Genomic DNA, 27,597 nt, shown 5'->3' on the forward strand with positions numbered 1-27,597 from the left:
GAGGAAACATTGGAAGAGAATCCTTTAATGACTAGAACTGAAGTCTAGATTTTAAGTGTGAAAATCAAATGCACATGGGCTAATTTTTCCTTTTCTTTGAAGAATTTAAAACCATCTAATGATAAAGAGTCTGTCTTACAGATAAGATTTTCTCTTTCTTTATAAAGAAGGGAGGGGGTATCTTTTTGCTAATATTTTTATTTTCTCAAATTTTGGTGAATAGATTGTGTTAAATACAATGGCCTCTAAGTGAAGGAGAATGTGTTAAAATCAGTATCTAGGATTTAATAAAGCCTTTTCTGTATAATTGAGAAGGTAAATGATCCTAATTACACTGTGACAAATCCTTCTGCAGGTCAGATCATTACTAATTCTTTGTTTTAAATAAATAAAATTTAAATAATAGCTAGCTGAATTGATGAAAGCAAAAACTGATTCTCTGAAAAGAATCAATAAAATTAGTATGCTTCTAGACATGCTAACTAAAAAAGAGAGGAAGAGAGAATATGCAAATTACTAATATCAGAAATGGAAACAGGACATCATCACAGATCTCATGGACACTGAAAAGATAACAAAATACTATGAACAACACCATGCCCACAAATTAAAGTAGATGAAATAGACAAATTTCTTGAAAGACACAACCTGCTAAAAATCACAAAAGAAGAAACAATCTGAGTAGGACTATATTTATTAAAGAAATCAAATAAATAATAACTTTCCAAAAGCGAAAGCACCTGGTCCAGATATGTTCACTGGTGAATTCTACCAAAAGTTTAATGAAGAAATTATATCGATTCTCTACAATCTCTCTCAGAGTTTAGAAGCAAAAGGAATATGTCCTAAATCATTTTATGTGGTCAGAATCACTCTGATACTAAAACCAAAGGCACTGTAAAGATATTACTCACCAATCTCTCTCATAAGCACAGCTATAAAAACCATCAACAAAATATTAGCAAACTTAATGTAACAATGTATAAAAAGAACTTTATATAAGGGAGATTTATCCTCATAATCACAGTCATATTAATAGATGCAGAAAAAATTTTGTAACAAAATTCAACACTCATTAATGATAAAAACTCAGAAAACTAGCGGGGAACCTCAATTTGACAAAGAATAGATATAAAGAATCTATAACTAACATCATACTTACTGGTGAAAAACTTGAAGCTTTCCCACTGAGATCAAGTGCTAGGCAAGATTATCCCCTCTCGGCACTCCTTTTCAACATCACACTGACAGCTCTAGCCAATGCAGTAAGACACGGAAAAGAAATAAAAAGTATACAGATTTGCAAGGAAGACATAAAACTGTCTTTGTTCTCAGGTTACATGATAGTCTATGTGAAAAAAAAAAAATCCTAAAGAATAGCCAAAATCTCTCCTGGAAGTAACAGACAATTATAGCAAGAAAGCAGGATACAGACTAATACACAAGTTGATTGCTTTCTTATATACCAGCAGTGGACAAATTGAAATTTAAAATACAATACCATTTACATTGTGCTGTGCTCAGTGGTTCAGTCATGTCTGAGTCTTTGAGAGCCCATGGACTATAGACCACCAGGCTCCTCTATCTATGGAATTTTCAAGGCAAGAATACTGGAGTGGGTTGTCATTTCAGAGGTTTCCTATTCCAGAGGATCTTCCCAACCCACAGATCAAACCTGCATCTCTTGCATCTCCTGAATTGGTAGGCAGTCATCTTTACCCCAGATGATATGTGAGGAAAACTAACAAACTCTAATGAATGGAATCAAAGAAAAAATTAAATAAATAGAGAGATATTCCATGTTTATGGATAGGAACACTCAATTTTGTCAATGTATCAATTCTCCCCAACTTGATTTATAGATTCAGTCAAAATCCCAGCAAGTTATTTCATGATATTGACAAACTTATTATGAAGATTATATGGAGGGGGGGAAAAGATCCAGAATAGAAAATACACTATTGAAGCAGAAGAACAAACTTGGCTGGCTGATACTACCTGACTTCAACTCTTACTATAAAGCTATGGTAATTAAGACTACTTGGTACTAGTGAAAGAATAGATAAGGAGATTAATGGAATAGAACAGAGAGGCCCAAAATAGAACCAAATAAATTTAGTTAAACTTCTTTGACAAAGCTAAGACAATACAGTAGAGCAAAGGCAATCTTTTCAACAAACAGTGCGAGAACAACAGGACATCCACTTGCAAGAAAGAACCTAGGCAGAGAATATACACTCTTTACAAAAATTAACTCAAAATATAAATCAGCTATATTTCAACAAAATAAATTTTAAAAATTAACTCAAAATGGACCACAGACCAATATAACACTCTAGAAGACAACACAGGAGAAAACCTAAAGGAAATCGGGTAACATGGTGATGACTTTGGATACAACACCAAAGGCACAATCCAGGAAAAAAAATCATAAGCTATTTCATTAAAATTTAAAACTTCTGCTGAGAAAAACACTGCAAAGAGAATAAAAGGTCACAAACTGAGAGAAAAGATTTTTATACACATCTGATAAGGAACTATTAATCCAAAACATACAAAGAACTCAAATTTCAGCAATAAGAAAATAAACAACCTGTTTAAAACATGGGTCAAAGATATTAACAGACCATACACTATTCTTTAAAAAAATAAAATCAATAAAAACACTGCTATGGAATAAGAAAACTTATGGTTACCAAAGGGAAAGGGGGGGGTATAAATTAGGAAGTTGGGATTAACAGATCACATACTACTGTACATAAAATAGCTATCAACTGTATAGCACAGAGAACCCTACTCAATATTCTCTAATAATATATATGGGGAAAGAATCTTAAAAAATAGATATATGTATATGTACAACTGAATCAATTTGCTGTACACCAGAAACTAACACAACTTTGTAAATCAACTACACTCCAATATAAAATAAACAAAATCAATTTAAAAATGTGATACAACAAAGAAAGCTTTAGTCTAAAAAGATGGCATATCTAGGTCACACACTACTCATCTACTCATATGTTTAACTTTTTAAGAAACTGTTGAATTTTTTTCAAAAAAGGTAGAATCATTTTATATTTCCATTAGCAGTGTATAAGAGCTCCAATCCCTCCACATCCCTGACAACACCTGGTTACAGTCAGTCTTTTTTAGTCATTCTAATAGTGTATAGTAGTATCTCACTATAGTTTCATTTTTCATTTTCCTAATGACTAACTTTGTTAAGAATATTGCCATTCATATATCTTACTTGGTTTAGCATGAATTCAAATCTTTCACCTAGTTTTTACGAGGTTTCTTGTTTCCTAATTATTGAGTTTTGAGAGTTCTTTATATATTGCGGACATTACTATATCACATATACACTTAGAAATATTTTATTCCACTCTGTATATTTTCTAAAAGCCCCATGAGTTATGAGTTTTTCAGTCTTACTTATGGGAACAGGCACTGTTGTCTGCTCCGTGTGAGTGCCAGATACTATTTCTTCTCATCTCTTTGGTGGTTCTTCTCCAGTTATGAAATAAACTTACTCATGCACATGTGTTGACCATTACTCTGATGCATCCTTTAGACTCTGCAGATCTGATTTATTTATTTTTGCCATGTTCTTTGTTTTTCTGGTTTGTGTTACAAACAAAGAAAATTGACACTCACAAATTTCTCAAATGCCCCATCCAAGCTCACATAGGCAGGACGTGTTTTTCAAGCCAGATCTTCCTTAGTACATGGCAGAGCTTAGCAGCAGGGGTTGGGGAGAATAACTGGTTTCATTTTCAAGGTCATCTGAGCAATTAATAATGAGAAGTATGAGTAGAAGGCAGTCAGCTCTCAAATAGTGAGAAGAAGGCCTCCAGTGTTGGCTTTTGATGGTGGACAGGAGGTAATTTTTCTTCAAAAGATATACGGTCAGGTAAAACTGAGAAATTCATTTTGCTAGAAGCTCAGTTGCAAATAAAGGAAAACCTTAGTCAAGCAAAGAGGCAGGGATCAAAGGAAGCTCAGTCCTGCTCATGTAGAAAGAAATGTCTGAAAGAATAGAGGACATGCCTTCCTCTTGTCCTTGGAGCAGATGATGGCACTATTTATGGAATTCTCCCCTGAAGAACACAGACTCTTTCCTTCAAGCAAGAACTGACATGTTTGCAAAAGGATTTATCCAAGGTTAGAGATCTCCTTTGAGGGAGAGGAGCAGGGGCAGACCATGAGGATTCCAATGAATGGAGCAGTCTGCACCCAATTTAAATTCGATCTGGATATTACAAGCCAAATTTTTGGAAACTTAATCCTCTGGCAGGATCTGTGGCCTGGAGGCCAGAGATCTGATAGCCATGCTATTTAGAGAAGCCAAAAACCAACACAGTTGAAAAGAGGACTGACTTTTAATGTTGTCAGGCTGGGGCAATGGACCATGCCAAGTGGCCTCTGGGATGAGCAACAGCTGGTCAGGGACAGAACTGCTAGGCTGTGTATCAGAATAACTGGATGCTTGGAGGCAACACAGAGGCATGAAATAGTAAAAGGGAGAGAAGTCATGCAGCCAGGAAATGTAGGATGTCCCCAAAATGAGCGCTCAGTGCTGCCAGGAAGAAGGTTAGGAGTGGTCAGATCATGAAGGCAGAAAGCTTTGGATGATGGTCAATGGGGATATTTTTATTGTGAGAAACCATAAAGCACAACACTCTGAGAAACCGCCTGCCCAGTACCTTTGCCCCACATTGAAGGATTTAGCATTTTTCAATTTTTTAAAAAATCCAGAATTAACTTTGGTTATTCTTGTATAATAGGATTGTATGAGTAATTTTTATTTTGTTCTTTGTAGCTTTCTTTTTTAAGCTTTCTTCCATGGGTTTGGATTCTTTTCATAATACTGATGATGAAAACTAGCAGTGTGGTGGCAAAATAAGGTGGAGCTCCTTCCAAGTCTCATTATCAGAGAACTGTCATTATTTGACCTGCCTAGTGCTCCTCTGAATGACACCCCTTGCAATGCTGTCTTGATGTGACCTGGCTCAGAGCTTGCCCTGAGTGAGAAAAGCTCTTTCCCCGAAGGACACTTGTACAATACATCTAGAGTCAATTGTTTAAAGGCTGCCTGAGGCAGCAGTTGTGGTAAACAACAGGCTTATTAAAAATCTGAAAAGAAAAAAAAATGAAACTCTGGAGAATGAGATGCCCACTGAGTCTTTGAAAAGCTCTGATATATTACTAGGAATCTAGAAAGCCATGAGCTTACAGCATACACAGGGCTGTGAACATGTCCTAGAGAGATCTGAGAAAGTTCTAAATTCTCACCTAAGGCTTTTGGCAAGCAAGGAGTGAAAGTTAAGGCAGAGCTGTCAACTGTCTGGCTGAGTGTTAAAGACACACACTCATACAATCATTCACACACACACACACTGTCCCTCAGCAAAAGAAAAAAAACCTGAGAGATTGGTTCCCAACATTTAGAGAAATCTCTGTCCAACTATTAGCTGGAACTAACCTGAGCAAGCAGAGATTTCAGTAGCTGACAAAGAAAACAGATTTATAAATTTAGTTCAGTAGAGTCATTAAATAAACAACAAACAGCAATAACAACAGACTATGAGGAGAGGGATCTCTGAATTCCAAAACTTCCACAATATATTATTTAAAATGTACATTTTTTCAACAAAAAATTAGGAGAAACACAAAGAGTGATGAAAACTTGGCCCATAAACAAGGGGATAAAAGGAACAAATAAAAACTGACCCTGAAGGAGGTCAGATGTTTGACTTAACAAAGATTTTAAATCAGCTATCTCAAACATGTCTGAATCGTGCCTAAAGAACTAAATAAAAGTATGAGATTAATGTCTTTCCAAGTAAATATTATCAGTAGAGATATAAATTATAAAATGAACCAAACAGAAATTTTGGATTTGAAAAATACAATAACTGAAATGAAAAAATCACTAGAGGGGCTCAAGAGCAGATCTGAACTAGCAGAAAGAATGAGTAAATTTGAAAATACATTGATTGAGATTATCCAGTCTGAGGAAGAGAAATAAAAACAATAAATATTAATACGAACAAAACCCAAGACGTCTTTGAGACACCATCAAGTATACTAACATAAAAATAATGGAATTCCCAGAAGGAAAGGAGAGAGAAAAACAGGCAGATACTAACTGTAATCCTCATGGGAAACCACCAAGAAAATGACTTGAAGTCATATGGAAAATAAATGATAGGGAAATTAAAACAGTACACTAGAAAATAAATATTTGGTACAAAGAGATGGCAGTAATGGAAGAAGAAACAAAAGAAAAAAGACATACAGAATGCAAACAGAAAAATGTTAGATGCAAGTATTATCAGTAACTATATTAAATGTTAGTGGACCAACTATTCCAATTAAGAGATAGACACAATCACCCAACTATATGCTGTAAACAGGATACCACAATTGGATATCAGTAACTAAAGGATATATGATATTCACCAATATGTGAAAATTAAACATACTTTTAAACAACCAGCAGAGCAAAGAAGAAATCACAAGGAAAATTAGAAAATACATTTGGATGAATGAAAACAAAAACATATCAAAACTCATGGAGTGCAATAAAAACAGTGATCAAAGAGAAATTTATAGTTGTAAATGCCTGTGTTAATAAAAAGAAGAGGTTTCAAATAAATAACCTAACTTTCCACCTTCATAACAAGAAGAAAATACAGCAAAGTAAATCTAAGCAGCAGAATTGAGGAGATAATAAATATTAGAGCAGGAATAGAGAATAGACAAATGATAGAGAAAATTAATAAAAGCAAAAGTTAGTCCTTCAAAAAGGTAAGTAAGACTGACAATTTTCTTAGCTAGACTGACAAGAAAAGAGATACTCAAATTACTAAAATCAGGAATGAAAGATACTATTTCTGATCTTATAAACATAGAAACAATTGAGGGGGATACTATGAACAATTGTATGCCAACAGATTAGATAATGTGGTCACAATGGGTAAATTTCTAGAAAGAAAGAAACTACTAAAACTGAATCAAAAAGGAACAGAATATATGAATAGGCCTATACCAAATAGAGAGATTGAATTGATAATCAAAGACTTCCCACAAAGAAAGACCAGGCTTCACTGGTTCATTCTACCAAACATCTTAAGAAGAGTTCGTACTAATATTTAAGAAAACTTTGTAAAAATATATATGAGTTAAGAACACTCCCAAATCATTACCCTGGTACCAAAACAAAGAAATCATGAGAAAACTACAGACAAATATCACTTATGGACAGATGCAAAGCTCCTCAACAAAATATAGGCAAAGAGACTCCAGCAACATATAAAAAGGATAATACACTATGACCAAGTGGGATTTATTCTAGGAATGCAATGTTAATTCAATATAAGAGAAGAAATCAATATACCATATTAATAAAGAACAAAAATTATAATCATTTCAATAGATATTGAGAAAGTACAGGCATACCTCATTTTATCATGCTTCACTTTACCACACTTCAAGATACTGTTGTTTTTTTTTTAACAAGCTGAGGGGTTGTGACAACACCATGTTGAGCAAGTCTATCAGCACCACTTTTTCAACAGCATTTGCTCATTTCATATCTGTGGCATATTCTGGCAATTCTTGCAATATTTCAAACTTTTTCAACATTATAATATTAGTTATGGTGATCCATTATCAGTGATGTCACTACTGTAATTGTTTTGGGGTACCACAAACCACACCCATACGAGATGAAGAACTTACCAGATGTGTGTTTTGACTGCTCCACAAACCAGATGTTTCCTATCTCGCTCCCTCTCTTTGGGCTTCCCTATTTCTTCAGACACAACAATATCGAAACTAGACAGATTAACAACCCTATAATCGGCCTCTACATATCTCTCACAACTAAAAATGATTCAGTTCAGTGAGAAAGGTATGTCTAGAGCTGAGAGAGGCCACAAGCTAGGCCTCTTGCCCCAGTTAGCCAAGTTATGAATGCAAAGGAAAAGTTCTCAAAGGAAATTAAAAGGGCTTCTAGAGTGAATACACAAATGGTATGAAAGTTTAACAGCCTTATTGCTGATGTGGTGAAAGTTTCAGTGGTCTGCATAGAAGATCCAACCAGCCACAACATTCTCTTGAGCCAAAGCCTAATCCAGAACAAGGCCCTAACTCTCTTCAATTCTATGAAGGCCGAGAGAGGTAAGGAAGCTGCAGAAGAAATGTCTGGAGCTAGCAGAGGTTTGCTCATGAGATTCAAGGGGAGAAGCCATCTCCATAACAGACAGTGCAAGGTCCAGCAGCAAGTGGTAGAGTAAAAGCTGCAGTAAGTTGTCCAGAAGATCTAGCTAAGATAATGTATGAAGGTGCCTAAAAAATAAATTTTCAGTGTAGACAAAACAGCCTTCTATTGGAAGAAGATGCCATCAAGGATTTTCATAGCTATAGAGAAGTCAGTGTCTGGTTATGAAGCTTCAAAGGACAGGCTGACTCTCTTATTAGGGGCTAATGCAACTAGTAACTTTAAGTTGAAGTCAGTGTTTATTTACCATTCCAAAAATCTTAGTACCCTGAAAAATTATGTTCAATCTCCTCTGCTTGTACCCTATCAATTAAACAATAAAGCCTCTATGACAGCACATTTGCTTACAACATGGTTTGCTGAATATTTTCAGCCCACTATTGAGATCACAAATAAGATTCCTTTCAAAATTTTACTGCTCACTGACAGTGCACCTGGTCACCCAAGAACTCTGACAGAGATGTACAATGAGATTAATGTTTTCACGCCTGCTAACACACACATCCATTCTGCAGCCTATGGTTCAAGAATTTTCAAGTCTTAAGAAATACACTTCATAAAGCTATAGCTGCCATTGGTAGTGATTCCTCTGATGGATCTGGCCAAAGTAAATTGAAAACCCTCTGAAAATGATTCACCACTATAGATGCCATCAAGAATGTTCATGATTCATAGGAAGAGGCCAAAATATCCACAGAAGTTTGGAAAAAATTGACTTCAACCCTCATGGATGACTTTGAGGGGTTCAAGATTTCAGATGTGGTAGAAATATCAAGAGATTAGAATTAGAAGGGGAGCTGAAGATGTGCCTGAATTGCTGCAATGTCATGATAAAATTTTATCATGAGGTTAGTGCTTCTTATGGACAAGCAAAGAAAGTAGCTTCTTGAGATGAAATCTACTCCTGGTGAAGATGCTATGAGGATTGTTGAAATGACAACATAGCATTTAGAATATTATATAAACTTAGTTGATAAAGTAGCAGGAGAGTTTGAGAAGACTCACTCCAATTTTGAAAGAAGTGGGTAAAATGCTATCAAATAGCATTACATGTTACAGAGAAATTGTGAAAAGAAGAGTCAATTGATGTGGCAAACTTCACTGTTGTCGTTTTAAGAAATTGCCACACCCCAGGCTTCAGCAATCACCACCCTGATCAGTCAGAAGCCATCGACATCGAGGCAAGACCCTCCACCAGCAAAAAGATTACAACTAGCTGAGAGCTCAGATAATGGTTAGCATTTTTAGCAATAAAGCATTTTTAAATTAAGGTATGTACATTTTTCAGACATAATGCTATCACACTTAATAAACTACAGTACAGTGTAAACTTAACTTCTCTATGCTCTGTGAAACCAAAATAATTCATGACTCACTATTGCAATATTCACTTTATTGCAGTGGTCTGGAACTGAACCTGCAATATCTCTGAAGTATGCCTCTTTTTGACAAAATCCAACATCTTTTCTTGACAGAAACACTCAGCAAACTAGGAAAATAAATTTCTTCAGCCTTCTCAAGAGCATATTAACAAGAAAAACCTACAGTTATCATCAAGCTTAATGAGCAACAAATGAAAACTTTGCCCCAAAGATCAGGAAAATATCTTATCTTACCATTTCTATTCAACACTGAATTGGAAGTTCTACCCTGAGTAATTTAAGCAGGGAAATAAAATAATAAGCATGTATAAATTGTAAAGGAAGAATTAAAACCATCTCTATTCTCATCTGTAAAATCTATAGAACACACAGACTATTAGAACTAACAAATGAGCCCAACCAGGTTGTAGGATGCAAAATCAACTGTATTTATTTCTATAATCTAGCAGTGAGCGATCAGAAAGGAAAATAAGGGCTTCCCTGGTGGCTCAGTGGCAAAGAATCTGCCTGCCGACGCAGGAGACACAGGTTCAATCCATGATCTGGACGGATCCCACATGCTGCAGAACAACTAAGCCCATGTGCCACAACTATTGAGCCTGTGCTCTAGAGCCCAGAAACCACAACTACTGAGTCCATGAGCTACAACTACTAAAGCCCATGCTCCATAACAAGAGAAGCCACTGCAATAAGAAGTCCGCACACTTCAATGAAGAGTAGCCCCCACTCGCTGCAACTAGAGAAAAGCCCATGCAGCAATCAAGACCCAGCAGAACCGAAAACAATTTTTTTAATCAATTCTAAAAAATGAAATTGAGAAAATTCTATGTACAATAGCATCACAAAGAAGAAAATACTCAGTGATTTAACAAAATAAGAAGATGGTGGAGGAATAGGATGGGGAGACCACTTTCTCCCCCACAAATTCATCACAAGATCATTTGAACGCTGAGCAAATTCCACAAACAACTTCTGAACACTGGCAGAGGACACCAGGCACCCAGAAAGGCAACCCATTCTCTTCAAAAGGAGGTAGGACAAAATAGAAAAGATAAAAAGAGAGACAAAAGAGTTAGGGACAGAGACGTACCCCAGGGAGAGAGTCATGAAGGAGAAGTTTCCACACACCAGGAAACCCTCTCACCGGTGGGTCTGTGGGGAGTTTTGGAATCTCAGAGGGCAACATAACCGGGAGAAAAACAACAACAACAACAACAACAACCCCAGAGATTGCATGCCTAACCACAACTCCCAGCACAGAAGTAGCCCAGACACTCACATCTGTCAGCAGTGAGCAGGGGCTGAACAGGGAGCTGTGGGTTGCATGCTTAGGGTAAGGACCGGACGTGAATACCCTGAGGACAATCTGTGGGAGCTAACATGAGATAGCAACCCAAACTGTGGGACAGCCAGAGAGAGGAAAAAAAGAGAGAGAGAGAACTTTCCCAAGAAAAGCTCTAAGGGCCTGGTCCGCTCACAGAACAAAGGATTGAGCAAATACCAGAGGTAGCCAGCTGCAGACTGGCCCATCCCCCCCACCGGAGGCAGAGAGGGGCAGGCGGGCGACAGCCAGAGAAGGAAGGCAAGGAGCAATCAGGGCCCCAGAGACGGCATCCTCCACCAAACTGTGAGCAGGCTTCCAGTTGCTAACCAAGTCTTCCTGGGATCCTGGACTGTTGACATCTGCCAGGAGGGTCGCAGTCAGAGATCAGCTCACGAGAGGAGACACACGGCGCACCTGAGATGGTGCTCTCCCTGCGCACCCAGGAACCCGAGGGGCTGGGAATGGGGAGGTGGTGAGCTGCACCGCCCACCTGGGAGAGTGCACCTGGTCACCTAAGCTGCTTGGCCCTGGGAAGGGCACAGAATGCATGCCCAACCAAGTCTGTGCCTTTGTGGAGTACCCGAGAACTTGAACCTGAGTGGCTTAGGCCTGGGAAGTGCGTGCAACTCAGTGTCCGCTTTAGATAGTTCCCCTGCACAGCAACCTGGAGCCTGAGCAGTGCAGAAGGGGAAAGCACACACGCCGTGAGCAGGGCAAACCCAGTGTGGCCCAGGCACTGCGAGCACTCCCCACACACGCCAGTGAGATTTGCTTGCAGTGTTCCTCCCTCCCCACAGCACGACTGAACAAGTGAGCCTAAATAAGCGACCACCTTCGCCCCCTTGTGTCAGGGTGAAAACTAGACACTGAAGAGACTTGCAAACAGAGGAAGCCAAAATAAACAAGAGGGAACCACCTTGGAAGTGACAGGTGCAATAGATTAAAACCCTGTAGTTAGCACTGACTACACTGGAAGGGGCCTACAGACCTTGAGAAAAAGTATAAGCCAGAACAAGGAACTATCTGAAACTGAACTGACCCCACACTGCCCTCAACAGCTCCAGAGAAATTCCTAGATATATTTTACTATTATCATTTGTTAATTTAAAAAATTTTATTTTTAAGTTCTTTATTACTCCTTTAATTTTCACTTTTATAACCTATTACCTTGCAAAAAAAAGAAGACCCTATTTTAAAAGCAAATTTCATATATATATTTTTTATAATTTCTGTGGTTTTGTTTTTTTAATACTGTATTTTTGAGAGTCTAACCTCTACTCTAGATTTTTAATCTTTGCTTTTTGGTATTTATCAGTTTTGCACCTTTAAGAATCCAATCTTCAGAACCGATTTTTACTTAAAAGTGTGATTACTGGCTTGATTGCTCTCTCCCATTCTGACTCTCCTCTTTCTCCCCCAGTTCACCTCTATGCCCTCCCTCCCCACTGTCTTCCTACCTAACTCTGTGAACTTCTCTGAGTGTTCCAAACTGTGGAGAGCACATAGGGAATTGATTACTGCTAGATCTCGCTCTCCCCTTTTGATTCCCCCTCTTCTCCTCCTGGTCACCTCTATCTCCCCTCCTCCCTCTTCTCTTCTCTATGTAACTCTGTTAACCTCTCTGGGTGTCCCTCACTGTGGAGAATCTTTTCACTGTTAACCTAGATGTTTTATCATCAGTGCTGTATGGATGGAGAAGTCTTGAGGTTACTGGAAGAACAAGACTGAAAGCCAGAGGCAGGAGGCTTAAATCCAAAACTTGATACACCAGAAAACTCCTGACTCTAGGGAACATTGATCGACAAGGGCTCAACCAAAGTCTCTATACCTACACTGAAACCACGCTCCACCCAAGATCCAGTAAGTTTCAGAGCAAGACATACCAAGCTAATTCTCCAAAAACGCAGGAACATAACCCTGAGCATTAAAATACAGGCAGCCAAAAGTCACACCAAACCAATAGACACCTCAAAACTCACTACTGGACATTTCATTGCATTCCAGAGAGAAGAGATCTAGCTCCACCCACCAGAACACCAGTGCAAGCTTCCCTAACCAGGAAACCTTAACAAGTTACTTATCTAACCCCACCCACAGGGAGGAGCCTCCACAATAAAGAGGAATTACAAACTTCCAGCATACAGAAAGGCCACCCCAAGCACAGCAATCTAAACAAGATGAAAAGGCAGAGAAATATTCAGCAGGTAAAGTAACATGATAAATACCCACCAAACCAAACAAAAGAGGAGGAGATAGGGAGTCTACCTGAAAATAATTCAGAATAATGATAGTTATGACCCAAAATCTTGAAAACAAAATGGAGTTACAGATAAATAGTCTGGAGACAAGGATTGAGAAGATACAAGAAATGTTTAACAAGGACCTAGAAGAAATAAAAAAGAGTCGATCAATAATTAACAATGCAACAACTAAGATCAAAAGCACACTCTGGAGGGAACCCATAACTGAGGCAGAAGATAGGATAAGTGAGTTGGAAGATAGAATGGTGGAAATAAATGAAGCAGAGAGGAGAAAAGAAATGAGGACAACCTCAGAGACCTCTGGGGCAATGTTAAATGCCCCACATCTGAATTATAGGAGTCCCAGAAGAAGAAGACAAAAAGAAAGGCTATGAGAAAATACTTGAGGAGATAATAGTTGAAAACTTCCCAAAAATGGGGAAGGAAATAGCCACCCAATCGAAGAAACCCAGAGAGTCCCAAACAGGATAAACACAAGGCAAAACACCCCAAGACACATATTAATCAAATTAACAAAGATCAAACACAAAGAACAAATATTAAAAGCAGCAAGGGAGAAACAACAAATAACACACAAGGGGATTCCCATGAGGATAACAGCTGATCCTTCAATAGAAACTCTTCAGGCCAGAAGGGAATGGCAGGACATACTTAAAGTGATGAAAGAGAAAAACCTACAACCCAGATTACTATATTCAGCAAGGATATCATTAAGATTTGAAGGAGAAATCAAAAGCCTTACAGACAAGCAAAAGCTCAGAGAATTCAGCACCACCAAACCAGTTCTTCAACAAATGCTAAAGGATCATCTCTAGACAGGAAACACAGAAAAGGTTTATAAACTCGAACCCAAAACAACAAAGTAAATGGCAACAGGATCATACTTATCAATAATTACCTTAAATGTAGATGGGTTGAATGCCCCAACCAAAAGACAAAGACTGGTGAATGGATACAAAAACAAGACCCCTATATATGCTGTCTACAAGAGACCCACCTCAAAACAAGGGACACATACGGACTGAAAGTGAAGGGCTGGAAAAAGATATTTCATGCAAATGGAGACCAAAAGACAGCAGGAGTAACAATACTCATATCAGATAAAATAGACTTTAAAATAAAGGCTGTGAAGAGAGACAAAGAAGGACACTACATAATGATCAAAGGATCAATCCAAGAAGAAGATATAAAGATTATAAATATATATGCACCCAACATAGGAGCACTGCAATATGTAAGGCAAATGCTAATGAGAATCAAAGGGGAAATTAACAATAACACAATAATAGTGGGAGACTGTAATACCCTACTCACACCTATGGATAGATCAACTAAACAGAAAATTAGCAAGGAAACACAAACTTTAAATGATATAATGGACCAATTAGACCTAATCGATACCTATAGGACATTTCACCCCAAAACAATGAATTTCACCTTTTTCTCAAGTGCACACGGAACAGTCTCCAGGATAGATCACATTCTGGGCCATAAATCTAGCCTTGATAAATTAAAAAAAATCGAAATCACTTCAAGCATCTTTTCTGATCACAATGTTGTAAGATTAAATGTCAACTACAGGGGGGAAAAAACTTAAAAATACAAACGTATGGAGGATAAACAACACACTTCTGAATAACCAATAACCAACAAATCACAGAAGAAATCAAAAAGAAACAAAATATGCATAGAAACAAATGACAATTAAAACATGACAACCCAAGACCTATGGGATTCAGAAAAGCAGTGCTAAGGGGAAGATTCATAGCAATACAAGCTTACCTCAAGAAATAAGAGAAAAATCAAATAAATAACCTAACTCTACACCTAAAGCAACTAGAAGAAATGAAGAACCCCAGCATTAGGAGAAGGAAAGAAATCATAAAAATTAGGGCAGAAATAAATGAAACAAAGGAGGCTATAGCAAAAATCAACAAAGCTAAAAGTTTGTTCTTTGAGAAGATAAATAAAATAGACAAACCATTAGCCAGACTCATCAAGAAAAAAAGGGAGCAGAATCAAGTCAACAAAATTAGAAATGAAAATGGAGAAATCACAACAGACAACACAGAAATACAAATGACCATACAACTTGGAAAAAATGGACGAATTCTTGGAAAAGTATAACTTTCCAAAAGTGAACCAGGAAGAAATAGAAGATCTTAACAGACCCATCACAAGCACAGAAATCTAAACTCTAATCAGAAATCTTCCAACAAACAAAAGCCCAGGACCAGACGGCTTCACAGCTGAATTCTACCAAAAATTTAGAGAAGAGCTAACACCTATCCTACTCAAACTCTTCCAGAAAATTGCAGAGGAAGGTAAACTCCCAAACTCATTCTATGAGGCCACCATCACCCTAATACCAAAACCAGACAAAGATGCCACAAAAAATGAAAACTACAGGCCAATATCACTGATGAACATAGATGCAAAAATCCTTAACAAAATTCTAGCAAACAGAATCCAACAACATATTAAAAACATCGTACATCATGACCAAGTGGGCTTTATCCCAGGGATGCAAGGATTCTTCATTATCCCCAAATCAATCAATGTGATACACCACATTAACAAATTGAAAGATAAAAGCCATATGATTATCTCAATAGATGCAGAGAAAGCCTTTGACAAAATTCAATACCCATTTATGATAAAAACCCGCCAGAAAGCAGGCAGAGAAAGAACATACCTCAACATAATAAAAGCCATATATTATAAACCCACAGCAAACATTATCCTCAACAGTGAAAAATTGAAAGCACTTCCCCTAAAGTCAGGAACAAGACAAGGGTGCCCACTCTTAACACTACTATTCAACATAGTTTTGGAAGTTTTAGACACAGCAGTCAGAGAAGAAAAAGAAATAAAAAGAATCCGGATTGGAAAGAAGAAAAGTAAAAGTCTCCCTGTTTGCAGATGACATGATTGTCTACATAGAAAATCCTAAAGATGCCACCAGAAAATTACTAGAGCTAATCAACAAATATAGTAAAGTTGCAGGATATAAAATTAACACACAGAAATCCCTTGCATTCCTATACACTAACAATGAGAAAACAGAAAGAGAAATTAAGGAAACAATTCCACTCACCATTGCAATGAAAAGAATAAAATATTTAGGGGTAAATCTACCTAAAGAAACAAAAGACCTATATATGGAAAACTATAAAACACTGATGAAAGAAATCAAAGAGGACACAAATAGATGGAGAAATATCCCATGCTCATGGATTGGAAGAATCAATATAGTGAAAATGAGTATGCTATCCAAAGCAATCTGTATGTTCAATGCAATCCCTATCAAGCTACCAACAGTATTTTTCACAGAACTAGAACAAATAATTTCACAATTTGTATGGGAATACAAAAAACCTCAAATATCCAAAATAATCTTGAGAAAGAAGAATGGAACCGGAGGAATCAACCTGCCTGACTTCGGACTATACTACAAAGCCACAGTCATCAAGACAGTATGGTACTGGAACAAAGACAAAGATATAGATATAGATCAATGAAACAAAATAGAAAGCCCAGAGATAAATCCATGCACTGATGGACACCTTAACTTTGACAAAGGAGGCAAGAATATACAATGGAGAAAAGACAACCTCTTTAACAAGTGGTGCTGGGAAAACTGGTCAACCACTTGCAAAAGAATGAAACTAGAACAGTTTCTAACACCATACACAAAAATAAACTCAAAATGGATTAAAGATCTAAACGTAAGACCAGAAACTATAAAACTCCTAGAGGAAAACAGGCAGAACACTCTCTGACATAAATCACAGCAAGATCCTCTATGGCCCACCTCCCAGAGTAATGTAAATAAAAACAAATATAAACAAATGGGACCTAATTAAACTTAAAAACTTTTGCACAATGAAGGAAACTAGAATCAAGGTGAAAAGACAGCCTTCAGAATGGGAGAAAATAATAGCAAATGAAGAAACAGACAAAGGATTAATCTCAAAAATATACAAGCAGCTCAGGCAGCTCAATTCCAGAAAAATAAACAACCCAATCAAAAAAATGGGCCAAAGAACTAAACAGACATTTCTCCAAAGAAGACATACAGATGGCTAACAAACACATGAAAAGATGCTCAACATCACTCATTATCAGAGAAATGCAAATCAAAACCACAATGAGGTACCATTACATGCCAGTCAAAAGGGCTGCTATCCAGAAGTCTACAAGCAATAAATGCTGGAGAGGGTGTGGAGAAAAGGGAACCCTCTTACACTGTTGGTGGGAATGCAAACTAGTACAGCCTGAACTAGTACAGTTCTCCACAGGAGAACACTATGGAGATGCCTTAAAAAACTGGAAACAGAACTCCCATATGACCCAGCAATCCCACTCCTGGGCATACACACCGAGGAAACCAGAATTGAAAGAGACACATGTACCCCAATGTTCATCACAACACTGTTAACAATAGCCAGGACATGGAAGCAACCTAGATGTCCATCAGCAGATGAATGGATAAGAAAGCTGTGGTACATACACACCTTGGAATATTACTCAGCCATTAAAAACAACACGTTTGAATCAGTTCTAATGAGGTGAATGAAACTGGAGCCTATTATACAGAGTGAAGTAAGTCAGAAAGAAAAACACCAATAGAGTATATTAACGCATATATATGGAATTTATAAAGATGGTAATGATGACCCTATATGTGAGACAGCAAAAGACACACAGATGTAAAGAACAGATTTTTGGACTCTGTGTGAGAAGGTGAGTGTGGAATGATTTGAGAGAATGGCATTGAAACATGTATATTATCATATGTGAAATAGATCACCAGTCCAGATTCAATGCATGAGACAGGGTGTTCAGGGCTGGTGTACTGGGATGATCCTGAGGGATGCGATGGGGAGGAAGGTGGGAGGGGGTTCAGGATGGGGAACACATGTACACCCATGGGTGATTCATGTCAGTGTATGGCAAAAACCACTACAATACTGTAAAGTAATCAGCCTCCAATTAAAATAAATTAATTTTAAAAAAAACAAAATAAGTGCAAGATCTGTACACTGTAACAACAAAATATCATTGAAAGAAATTAAAGAAGACCTAAATAAATGGAAATACATCCCATGTTCACCAATGAGAAGATTCAGTATTATTAAGATAGCAATACTCCCCAAATCGATATCCAGATTCAAGGCAGTCTTCATCAAAATCCTAGCTGCTCGTTTTGCAGAACTTGTAAAGTAGGTCCTAAAATTTCATATGAAAATAAAGGCACCCAGAATAGCCAAAGCAATCTCAAAAAAGAAGAAGAAATTTAAAGGACTCACACCTCTAGACTTCAAAAATTAATACAGAGCTACAGTAATCAAGGCACTATAGTACTGGTATAAGGGAAGACAGGTTAATCCATGAAATAAAACTGAGATTCCAAAAATAAACCCATATGTTTATGGACAACTTATGTTTGACAAGGGTACAAGACAATTCAAAGCAGAAAAAGCTTTTTCAACAAAAGGACAACAGGACATCCATGCAGAAAATAATGACATTGTACCTATTCCTCACACCAAATTAAAAATTTAATTCAAAATGGATCAAAGACCTAAATGTAAGAACCAAAACTATAAAATTTAAAAGAAAACATAGCATAAAATTTGGTGATCTTTAATGGTTTTAAAATATGACACAAAGCACTATCAATAGAATTTCTAAAATGGATAAATTGGAACTCATCAAAATTAAACACTTTTGTGCTTCAAAGGACTCTATAAAGAAAGTGTAAAAACAACCCAGAGAATGAGAGAAAATATTTTTAAATCATGCATCTGTCAAGAGTCTAGTATCTAAAATATATAAAGAAATTTACAACTCAGTAAAAACAAACAAAAATATTTTAAATGAGTAACAGATATGAATAGATATTTCTCCAAAGAAGACATACAAATGTCTACTAAGCACATGAAAAGATGCTTCACATCATTAGTCTTTAGGAAAATGCAAATCAAAAAGCTCAATGAAATACCATTTCATACCTGCTAGGATAGCTAAAAAAATAAAAAAGATGGCAAGGATATGGAGAAATTGAAGCTCATGAATTGCTGAAGCACAGCTGCTGTGAAAAACAGTTTTGGAGTTCCTTAAAAAGTTAAACACTGAATTACCATACAACCCAGCAATTCCACTCCTAGGTATAAAACCAAGAAAATTGAAAACATATGTTTATATGAAAAAAAATTGAACATGAATGTTTGTGACATTAGCCATAATAGCACAAAAAGTGAAAACTGCCCCCAAATGTTCATCAGTGAATTAATGGATAAATAAAATGTGGTATATGCACAGAATGCTGTATCACTCAGCTATGGAAAAAATGAGGTACTGATGAGACATGTGGGACCTGGGACCCTTTGCTATGAGGGCTTGTACCTGGACAACAAACATCTCCTGGAGAAACAGAATACAAAGATAGAAAGGTTGATTGAAAAATATAACTGAGACTCCAGAGATAAACCCGTACATTTAGGACAACTGATTTTTGATAAGGGTACCAAGACAATTCAACGCAGCAAGAAAAGCCATTTCAACAAAAGGATAACTGCATGGCCACACAGAAAATAATGATGTTGAACCTATTCCTCATGCCAAATTTTAAAAATTAAGTCAATATGGATCAAAGATCCAGATAAGGACTAAAAATAACTACATGTATGCACAGTTGGGGAAAATTATGAACAAGATACAAAAAGACCAAAAACCCAACTTCTATGTCCGCTGCACATAGTACCACCAGATAAGGGGCCTAAGTCACCCATCCTGCCCCTACCCTCATCCCACTTAAGGCAACAACTCGCCTCCACTCAGGCAGTGAACAAAGGAAACTGTTACTTGTTTTGTTTCCTCCTGCTGCAGCAGGAGTCCCAGTAAAGCCTTGCCTAAATTTCTCCTCTGGCCTCTTATCAATTTCCATTGATTTTATTAAAGAGTCTAAGAACCAGATCTGTTACACCGATGTGTATTACAACATGAAAGAAAAACCACATACAAAAGGCTATCATGTTGTGTGACTCCATTTCATGAGATGCCCCCAAACTTTCAAAGAGACAGAAAGTAGGTTAGTCATTTCCAGGGACTTGGGGGATGGGAGAATGGTGGGGAGTGACTGCTAATGGTTACAGAGTTTGATTGGGGATAATGACAATGTTCTGGAATTATGTGATGCCGATGGCTGCACAACTCTGAATAGATTAAAAAGCACTGAATTGCATACTGCAAATGGGTGAATTTAAGAAAGTTGAGCACCGAAGCATTGATGCTTTTGAATTGCAGTGTTGGAGAAAACTCTTGAGAGTCCCTTGGACTGCAAGGAGATCCAACCAGTCCATCCTAAAGGAGATCAGTCCTGGGTGTTCATTGGAAAGACTGATGCTGAAGCTGAAACTCCAATACTTAGGCCACCTGATGCAAAGAGCTGACTATTTTGAAAAGACCCTGATGCTGGGAAAGATTGATGGCAGGAGGAGAAGGGGACAACAGAAGATGAGATGGTTGGATGGCATCACTGACTCGATGTACATGGGTTTGGGTGGACTCTGGGAGTTGGTGATGGACAGGGAGGCCTGGCGTGCTGCGGTTCATGGGGTCACAAAAAGTCAGACACAACTAAGGGACTGAACTGAACTGAATAGTAAATGAATTGTATCTCAATATTTTATAAAGTCAGACCACACCATTCTTCCCAAAATGCTCCAACAAGTTCATGTCTCAGAGAAAAAGTCAAAGGAACACAAGACTCCCAGAGCCACTGCTCTGACTGCTCTTCTGACCTCATCCCCCAGCACTCTCCGGCCCAGCAGCCCCCACCAGTCACACTGCCTCCTTTCTGTTCTTCAAATACACCATTATGCTTCCACCTCAGGGCCTTTGCACTCGTTTCCCCACAGCCCTGGATTCAAGCCTCCAACACCAGCACACTTAACTTCTGCACCTCTTGAAGTCTTTGCTTGAATGTCCCCTTTTCAGTGAGGTCTACCCTAACTACATGCCTATACCCCGTTCCCCCAACCGTGTTACTTCTCTTTTGCAATTATCCCTGTCTAAAACATAACATGCTTCTCTTATTTCTTACTTTGTATTTATGGTCTGTTTCCTCCCACTAGCATCTAAGCCATGGTAGCTAGAATTTCTGTCTGCTTCTTCACTACTCTATGTTTCACACTCTGTGGGCATACAGGAGGTGCTTACTAAATATCTGTTGGTGACCACAGAATAAATGAATGTCTACAGGGGTAAACAGGTTTGGAGGACCTGTTCTGAGAGTGAAAACATCTTCACGGACATACAAACAACTTTGGGAATGAACTTTTTTGAAGACTGTCTACTGCTTGCTAGCAAACACTTTTTCAAGCCTGAGAGCCGTCAGATATTTTCTGACACCTGCTATTTAATTACTGTGACCATGCGTGAAAGCAACAGGCCCCAGGCCCTTTTCTTTCAGCAGCTGAGTATGTGAGCCTTGCTCAGCTTCGCATCTTTGATGCTCACATTTCACTTGTACTTCTTCCTTGGTTTCACACCGTGACACGAACTGCCGGGAAACTCTCTCTGCCTCTCTCAGGACATCTGTGCTTTGAGTCTAACCCTGGGCCAGTTCTGCAGACTGAAGACACTCTGGGTGTGCCTGTCAACAGGAGGAGAAGCGCTCCAGCAGGAACTCCACACCACCTGACTTCACAGCCTCCTAAGCTCCAGACAGCATCTTTGTTGTGCTTAAATGAGCCTTCCATGTGCTCCCGGCAGGAGCACACATAATTAAACGTACTAACATTTAAGAGCAGGCTTAACCCACAGACTTTTCTATTATCATTTTTAACTTTTGATTAATCCACTCTAGAGATTCAGCCTTTCTTTGATGGAGGCCTAAAACGTGAGAGAGAAGTTTCTTGGGCATCCAAAAATTCATAATGCTTTTGGGAAATTGAGTCTTAGCATGAAGAAATCCCTCTGTGCTCTGCTATCTCCGTTCTCTATTTTTCAGATAAAATAGCTATTGCTTTGTGTCTGTGTGGAGCACAGCAGAAGGATAGGAAACCCAGAAAGATTTCAAAGAACCATCTCTGTCACCTTCAAAATATTTTTGTCCTCGGATATCCTGAAATGTCTGTCCTCTTTAGTCACAAAACTGGTTTCTCTGCTGTCGGGAGCCATTATGGGAGGTCCCGCCCGTGACGAGGTCATGAAGAAAATACCGGGCAGGCAAGGCTGTCCGGGACCCCATCCATGACGAGGTCATGAGGAAAATACCTGACAGGCAAGGCCGTCTAGGATAAGGGACCCTCCAGGTTGGCCTCGGCCTCTACCCCACCCTGTATCCTCCCCTCTTTTCTGCTGTTGGTCTTGTTTGCCCTGCTGCGGATTCTTGTGTTGCCTGCGGAGATCTCTCCTGCTTCTCTTTCACTGAATAAAGACCAACTTAAAAGCTAATTAATAAATCTCCTGGATGCTGGTACCCTATGAAGGGGCCAGGGATGAAGGAAATGCTTCAATTCAAACCCTTTTGCTGGCATTCTGGCTTGTTTGATAAATGTGTGCTCTCATTGCACAAAATGCTCATGATTGTTCTAAACATCCTAAGTACAGTACGCTAAGAAAAGAAACTATTAAGCATAGGCCCCTTCGCGGGGTGAGAAAAGCTCCACAAATATTATAGCCACAAATGTGCCTAATAGAAAATAGTTTAGATAGAGATTAGATGGCAATTTCTTGCAGGTAATTAACTTTTAGACTAAGAGCCTGTTTTGTGTCATATCTGCTGTTTTTGCAATCCTTTGCATTTCTGTTCTATAAAAAATGTAATCCTATCTAGTTCCCTTGGAGATGACACCTAATAGAAAGAAAATAGATCAACCACATATAAGACAGGGTCGGCTACTGAAGTTGCTTAAAGTTGCACCAGGTGCAAGCCATAAATTGTCAACAGGCCTGAAAGCCAAAAGATATTATACATAGAGATTAACCATAAAAAAGGCCCTAATAGGCACAGAGCCCTTTGGAGGGTGAGGAAGCCCTATTAGAGAATACAAAAAATATTGTTTCAAAAGTGGTTATTATATCAACGTTTGATTGATGTTAATGTGCTGAGGTTGTGCAGTGGAAACTATTGTTAATATAGTTAAAGATATAGTAAAATAAGAGTTTAGCCCTAGTATAAAAACAATAAGATAATTGTTAATTTTAACCAAGAGTGCTAAACAGGGGCTGCCTCACCAAAGCCACAGTCTTTGTGTGTTAAACTTTTTAGATAAATTTAGCTGAGAATTTCTGCAAAAAGACTGACTTTTATGTTAACAAGATTGTATTTCTATTATGTTGCAACCTGCTGTATCATGAGACTGCCACTTTTCTGTTTTCTGCTAAGCTCAAGGCCAGAAGATAATGTACAAAATATCTATGGGAAAAGACTCATAAACAAAAATATACACAGTACACCTGGTTTCGTGAAGGACAAGCTGATGTAATGTTAAACTAAGTCTGTGTGCTTATCTGCCCCTTAGAAATGTACCAACTTAGGGTATAAAGGCTACGGTCAAAAATAAAGCAACTGCCAGACTCTGCTGCACATTCCTGGTCTGGTCTCTTTCTTTCTCTCTCTCTCTCCCTCCCCCAGCAGACTTGGCCCTATCAAGGCCGGTCCTATGTGTCTCTCTCTCGCCGACGCCGTTCATCCTGAGGGTTCCCCTGGATCCTGCTGGGGCTGGACCCCGGCACTCTGCAGCAGCTGACCCTATCTGTGTTAATGATTTTAACAACTTACTGACCAGAGATGAATGAATATGTCTCTTGTTACCCTAACATTATCGACCAGGGTGTTTCAATATTCACTTGCATTACAAATCGCCAGCCACAGACATTAGTTTCTGCAAAAGTCCTCCAGTCAGTAACATGTTATGTGTTAGCTGCTCAGTTGTGTCTGACCCTTTGCGACCCCATGGACTGGAGCCCTCCAGACTCCTCTGTCCATGAGATTTCCCTGGCAAGAATACTGGAGTGGGTATCCCCTTCTCCAGGGGATCTTCCCGACTCAGGGATCAAACCCAGGTCTCCTGCATTGCAGGTGGATTCTTGACCATCTGAGCCACCAGGGAAGTCCCCGATAATGTGTTAAGTAGCACCTATAATACAAATTCGTATAATCCAGAACACAGCCCCAACACACCTGTTTTTGGTTCACTTAAGTATCCACAGGTCCTTCAGCTTCTTCCTATCCAAGACTTATTATCTCTCCACCAAAACAAATTTTTTTAAAATTTTTAATTTTAAAAAATTAATAAGAAATAAGAAACCCTGGTGTTGCCAAGCCTTACTAATAGCATTACTTTCTCCCACTTAAGGAAACCATGAAATTCAAAATCAAACTTGGCTCTCTGCTCTGGCTCTATGCAAATTCTGTCAGTCAATGAGTCACTTGCTTTGACCCTGTTTTAATGAACTTCCAAATTTTTCCTAGCCATGTATCTTCTGAAGAAGGATTACCTCCTGCTCTCACTTAAAAGCCAACAGTGGGGACTTTCTTCTGCTCATGGTTTGAAAGCTGACTGCCCCCTACTCTCACTTTGAAAACATTATATTACTCAGGTGACCATGAAAATGAAACCAGTTGTTCTTCTCAATCCCTGCCATTTGCCCTGGTGCTGGGCCTCGGTTCTATCTCGTGCTAAGGAAGATCTGGCTCCATTACCAAACCAAACTTGGGTCCATTCACCCAACATACAACAACGCCAACATACAACATATATACAACATATGACATGCAACAACTGGGTTCTGGGGAAGGAAAGTATAGTGTTTACTGCAAGGCACCCAAGATGGGGCCAATCAAGAACAGGCAGCTCATGCTCAAAAGACCCAAACCCCCTGATGCCTTTCAGGGTAGGTTTTTAAAAAACGGTGTGAGGGAGAGGATCACAGGATCTTTCATTAGCTCAAGCACAATTCTCTGACTGGTGGATGGGGAAGTTAACGGGGTGATTTCAGGAATCATAATCATCAACCTGCTGGTTCCAATCAGTCTGGGCTTTCTGTGCTAGTGATCAGCATGCAGTTGACTTCTTCCAGCCGGTGGGGGTTTTAAGCATCTGCAAAATAAACTTAATGATATGGCCCAGGATATTAACTATAGCGCTTGAGGAGGAACTAAAGGTCCTTTGTTTTATGGCTGAACTATTATTATTCTGTCTTGCTTGACTGTTTGTTTTTGTATTTTCTCACTACTCTGATTAAATTGCTCTTTGGAATTCAGGGAATGTCTAAATGCCTAAAGCTCTTCTACAAAAAAGATGCAGGGACACAGGGCATCTCTTCCTGGGAAGGCCCTGGAGGATCCTGCTTAGTTTCAGCCCTATCACTTCCAGCCTATGTGAGCTTGGATGTGATGTTATATGCCATGCATGCAATAACACAACATTCCCAGGTGGCTGGTGGTAAACAATCCACTGCCAATGCAGGAGACACAGCGGTCTCAGGTTCAATCCCTGGGTGCGGAAGATCCCCTGGAGGAGGAAATAGCAACCCACTCCAGTGTTCTTGCCTGGGAAATCCCATGGACAGAGGAGCCTGGCAGGGTCGTCTACAGTCCATGGGGTTGCAAAGAGTGGGAGACGACTGAAGTGACTGAGCATGCTATAAGAGGAGCACGTGGTATATATGCAATAACACAGAAATCAGACCTATAAACATAGGTTATTGTAAGAAAGTATGGTATATAAATGCATAAGGCAGTAGAGACCCATAGGTTAACCCATTCTATTGAGCTCAGCTCAATAGAATCTAGATTTCTAAGGAAGACTGTGCAAATTTGGTAGGTTCCATTTTTACTGTCAGGGAGGACTACACTATGGGAATTCCCCACAAGTGAAGCCGCTGTGTCCCTCTCCCATTTCACCACCATGCTGCCTCCTAAAAGTGGGCAAATGAGGCTCATGGTTCCCCAAGGTCCAGACCTAACTCTGAAGCCCAGCCACGGCTGGGACTGTCCAAATCAAGATGGAGGTCCCATCCCATTGTCCGATAAAGGATAAGGTCCAGAGGGCTGAGAAATCTGTTTTCTGGTGCACATACGTTATTCTCAACAAAAACATTATTTCTTCACAAACACAGATTCATTGTTCTGAACCCTAAGTGTGAACCAGGAATTGGAGCTAAGAGAGTCTTACATTTAGAGCTCTAGGTTCAGCTACTGTCCCACTCCTCCTAAGGAGACATGTCTCTCTGCACCCAAGATTCGCTTTCTTAAAAGACCTTGTATTACGGAGACTGCAGCAGGAACTAACTGGACTAGACACGGAGGGCCACCCTTCGCCAAATGAACAGGAACGAAGGACGAGGCTGCCCCCAAGTGGGAAACCCAAAAATTGCAGCGACGCTTCCAATCAGTTACACTTTAGTTCAAGAAACTGAACCGGGTTTCCCTGTCCAGCTCGCAGAAATGCCCCTCCTTGAGAACCGCTATGGAGGAAACTGAGGTGCTGATCCTTTTACTATCACCGCGGCCCGCAGAGAAAACAGAACAGGAGAACCCCTCGTCTCCCAACGCTCCCGACGCTATAAAGCACCTGGTTAAATGCAGATTCTGGGTCCTCACCGCGGACACTGATTTAGCGAGCCAGCAGGAGTGAGTACCTGGAGTTCTGATGTCTAACCACGTGGTTCGGATCATCTGGCAGATTTGGAGATTGTGGGCTGGGAAGCGACTTTCTGTTACCCTTCCCGGGTCCCGGGCTGTGGGTCCTGGGAACCCCGAATCCGCAGTCTTTCTTGTGGCCTTTCTCGCAGCCCCCAGCCGCCGCTCTAGCGTCTCCCCAGCAGCCACTGCGGAACCCCACCCACCAGCCCGGGTCTGCCCCGGGTCAGCCCAGCCAACGTGGTTTCCATGGCGACCCGGGCTGCACCACGTGCCGCTTCCCTCGCGCGGTGTAAGGTGGCATCTCTCTGACCCAGCGTCCACCGCCCCGACCCGAGAAGGGAAATTCTAGTCCAGGACAGTCAAGCTAAGAAGTAACTTTATTACTATTATTGAGTATTTCTTGTGCCCATTTTTTATTTAAAATAAGATGTAGGAGTTTTGTTTTTGCCGGGATGGGGTTGGGGGGTCGCTGAATTCGTGCGACGTGTCTTCCTAGTACTTTTATGTAACATCTCACATTCAGATTCAAACGCTTGGGATAGCCTGACCCTCCTCCCCCGCCCCCAGATGAAGGAATTCATAATTTCGACTTGCCTTAGAGACTTGCCTTTCTTTGCACAGCCCTCCCGTGTACATGCACCAGAACACTCAGGTGTCTGGTTTTTGTCTAGCAACCT

The 27,597-nt window shown here is 39.3% G+C and overlaps 1 long non-coding RNA gene across 2 annotated transcripts in view; it reads right to left on the reverse strand.

Annotated features, from left to right (window-relative positions):
* Positions 1-27,095, reverse strand: part of LOC139032449 (uncharacterized) — a 118,932-nt gene extending 91,837 nt beyond the window's left edge. For both annotated transcript variants that reach the window (XR_011484997.1, XR_011484996.1), the window contains exon 1: positions 26,850-27,095. This is a non-coding gene — a long non-coding RNA (uncharacterized lncRNA). The remainder of the gene's footprint in view (positions 1-26,849) is intronic.
* Positions 27,096-27,597: the final 502 nt, after the last annotated feature.

Source organism: Odocoileus virginianus, chromosome 31 (genome assembly GCF_023699985.2).
Source record: "Odocoileus virginianus isolate 20LAN1187 ecotype Illinois chromosome 31, Ovbor_1.2, whole genome shotgun sequence".
NCBI lineage: Eukaryota > Metazoa > Chordata > Mammalia > Artiodactyla > Cervidae > Odocoileus > Odocoileus virginianus.